Source organism: Austrofundulus limnaeus, unplaced genomic scaffold (assembly GCF_001266775.1).
Source record: "Austrofundulus limnaeus strain Quisiro unplaced genomic scaffold, Austrofundulus_limnaeus-1.0 Scaffold883, whole genome shotgun sequence".
NCBI lineage: Eukaryota > Metazoa > Chordata > Actinopteri > Cyprinodontiformes > Rivulidae > Austrofundulus > Austrofundulus limnaeus.
In genome coordinates, this window is record NW_013953285.1 from 74,570 (window position 1) to 78,515 (window position 3,946).

A 3,946-nucleotide genomic window follows, 5' to 3' on the forward strand; every position below is an offset into this window, starting at 1 on the left:
TCCCAGTAGGCTCCCCCGCTCCCCGAGACCCACCCAGGGACAGAGGCCCAAGACCTCCTCTTCCGGATGGACTGCCAGGCCCAGAAGACGCCAGATCACAGACAGACAGAGCCCGGAGGACTACCAGAAACCAGGACCAACAGACCCCCCTCCCCAGAGCACACTGACTATAAGTAACGTGTGTTCTCATTTACAATCATCAGAATGTGAGAAACAGAAACAAATTCAGTTTATGTAACTTGGACAGTCAGTTGTGTTAAACAAAGCTTGTAAATCATTGACTCTCGGGTCAAGTTTTAGTGAGTGTCTTTGCAAAGATTTGTTTTTTGGATTTGCTGGTCACTTCTTCTTGTTTTTATTGATGCATCCATCACCACAGGTGGGGGTGGAGGAAGGCTGTTTTTGCTCATGTCTCCGTGTTTGTCTGCATAGTTAGTAAAACATCTCACAGATCACTGAAAAGATCTAAGGCTGCCACAGCTAATCAAGCTACAGAGTGTGTGGTGGTAGCTGAGAGTAATACAAAACACTTACTCCAAGCACAAACAGATCAGCCAAGAGCATGTGAAATAATGCAGTTATGTAATTTAACTGTGTTTCAACAAAACAACTTTATCATGTCTGAACAGCGTAAACAGACACTAGCTAAAACCTAATCAATAACTTAAATAATGCTAAACTAGAAATATTCACAAATTATATTGACCTTCTACATTCTCAGTTACAAAAGTCTGAAACCTTTTCTCTGCTCTCCCTCACCCCTGTTGTGTTTTCAAAGTTGAAGTCCCCAAAACCGATAAGGAATTTAAAAAAGATAAGTAAAACCCCTGGGCTGGGAACATGCATCACTTTCATAGAGAAACCTGGACTCATAATTCCAGAACTTTATGCAGAACCTCCATGTGTTGTCGATGCAGGTCAGGATGAGCAGAAACCAAAGATTCAGCAGATATAATAACTATCATCAGATAAGACCAGAGATTTTACACCACTCCTCTAGTTAACTCTGTACATATTCATTTATTGCTTCACTGTTTCAACCTCCGCAGTGTCTACACAAAGTGAATGTTCCCCCCACGGGGTTAATTAACAAACACAGATAAGAAAAGAGCAGACATGTTAACACCTGCCGTTGGAAAATACTCTTATCGGTCCTGCTAGGGGGCTGAGTCACAGATAAGGATTTAACATAGTCCAACTCACTTCATAAAACCGGCCAACAGCCCGGAGGCCGAGAGCAAATGAACCCGTTCAATAAAGAGCAATAAGAAGCCTTTCTACTCTTACAGTAATAAACACTGCTTTCTTTCAGATTGTTTTTAAAAAAAAGAAAAGAGTGTGGCATTCTGGGTTTTCCTGTCATTAACTCTGTTTGCTGTGCTTGTGTGAAGGGGGCGGAGCCAAATGACCACAGCTGTCTCCATTTTGCTGATGGGGGCCCACACTGTTTACAGTAAGACTGGTTGTTTCAACTCAGTGGGCAACCACCCACATCCGTTTAAATACAAGCACCCAACAGCTCGGTGTAAGAAAGCGTTGTCAAAAATTAGTTTGCCAGAATAATTGCGCAGAAAACCAAATGAATTTTCAGTTGAAACGATTAATTCTTCTGCTCTAAAAATAAAACTCCATCTCATTGTTCAGAGGTGTCCGGGCCCTGAGCTGGCTATGCTAAAGACTACCTGAAGTCTTAAGTCTTACCCAAACATCCTGGTCACACCCCTGGAGGCAGGACCTTTTATGACAGCACTGCTTCATTGGTACCTCGACAAGTCCTTGTTTGTCCTGCTGAGGATGGATGCAATTACTACAATACTCTCCCTGTTTAAAGTAAATGACTAACTGATCACAAAGTGTGAAGACTAAAACTAAAATTCAGTTCATAAGTCACAAAGATTCTTTCATTACCATTTATTCCTAAGGACTGTCCTGCACTCACCAACTTCATTCACCTCTTACCAGAAGGAACTACACTCACCCATTTTGTGTTCCAGTGAGTCACATCAGAAACACTGCTGTTCAGTCTGAGTGTCTTAATCATTACTAGAAACAAGGGTTAGGGCTATAAAACATATAACATTATATAAAACACAACCAGAGCTGCTTGTACCTTTGTTGTTTCTAGCACGTTAAGTAGCCTAAAAACACAATAGTTGAGTTCCATCCGTCTCAGTCGTTGTGTCCTTGGGCAAGACACTTCTCTTGTCTTGCCTTCTGATGGTGGTCAGAGGGTCCAGTGGCGCTGGTGCATGGCAGCCCAGTCTCTGTCAGTAGCTTTCCACCATCAGTGTGTGAATGTGTGTTGGGGTCCGAAGGGACTTGATAAGGTACTGTTTATGTTCAGACCATTTACCATTTTTTTACACAAAGTTGGACTGCACCAGACCCTGACATGACCGGTCTTGGGTCAACCACCAGTCCATTAGCAGCTGGTGTATCTGTGCTGCAGGTGTTCATGGAGAGCAGGTGTGGATCATGTCAGGCCCAGTTCTTCATTCTTGGACGTCTTGATGGACACTGGTTCTTGTTCTGGGACATTACTGTGTTCAGATCTTAGATCCTGTATCCATGAGGCATGATTATTGTGTGACACCTCAACGTCTCCTGTAAACCTCAGTCTCAGCTCTGAGGATCTACTCGTGTTATTTCCCTGCCACACTGTTTGTTCTGATGGTTTTTGCTTCCTGAGTATTCCTCCTCATGAGTAGCCAGGGATTTGAGGTGTTGTTTGGTTGTCTCTGGAGTTTCAGGTAAGGACAAGTTGCTGTATTTTTGTTGTAGGTCTTTCTTTATTTCACCTTTTTTGTTCTGATATGGTCTAAAATGTCTTCATGTTGTCTTGATCTTCCTTCCGATCCTTTCAAGGCTCACTGTTGCTGTAGTGTGCACCTGTTTTCAGTTTCATCTCTGGGTAAAATCAGATCTCAGTCATACTCAGGTCTGAAGAAGGTTATACTTTTAGAACTGTAGATAAAATCATGTCTCAGGTTAACTCAAGAGACCTCCAGAAGATCTGGAGGACCTGGTGGGCTTATGAGAGAAAAGCAAGCCTGATAGAATTTGTAGGTAGAACTACAACCAAAAATAGCCTTTTAAAATTTAAAAATAAACTTTAATTCAATTGTAAAGCACACAATAATCCAATAGAGAGATTTTAAAACAGGTGGGTTGGGAGGACTTGTCTCTGTCAGCAGGATTGCAGCTGAGTTCTGGAGCAGATGTCTCTGAGGTATTCAGTTAGATTATAGGAAGACCTTGAAGTAGAGTGTATAAAGACCGATGTTAAATACGATAAAGGTATTCACTTCTGTGCTGATATTTCTGCAGCTGAATTTTTTTTACTGTAAAGTATTAAAATGACATCAGTTAGCCAGAAGTCATCAAGAAATAAAACAATAAATAGATGTGTTTCTTTAGAAAAACTATGAAAATTGATGCCATATCTTTCTTGATGACATTTCTTAGGCTGTTTTTTGATGAATAGTTTCCAGAATTAGACCTGGGCTGTTCCAAAAACTGGTCATAACTGGTCAAAACAGGTCAAAACAAAAATAATAGTGATAAAAGATAATCTATTCAGCCTGAAAGCCAACTTAGAACCATGTGATTACATCACACAAATGTCTCTTCTGGTAAATGTTTGATTCTCCTTTTACTGTTATTTAATTTTCTACAGAGGCTCAAAGTACAAAAAACACTTTATCTCCACAGATCACAAGGTTTGTGTCACTATTTCTAAAAACACGTGTCTTCGCATTACCACTCTTATTTCACAACATAAATACATTTTAAATAACTTTAGAACATTTCTTTTCTTTGAGTGTAGCTCAGTAGTGCAGAGTTTCTAACTGGATCCATTAATAACAGCTGGTGACATAAAAACAGCCTTAATGTTTGTAAGTGATGCTTCAGTGATTTCAGCTTAAAACAGTGAATATATATATAT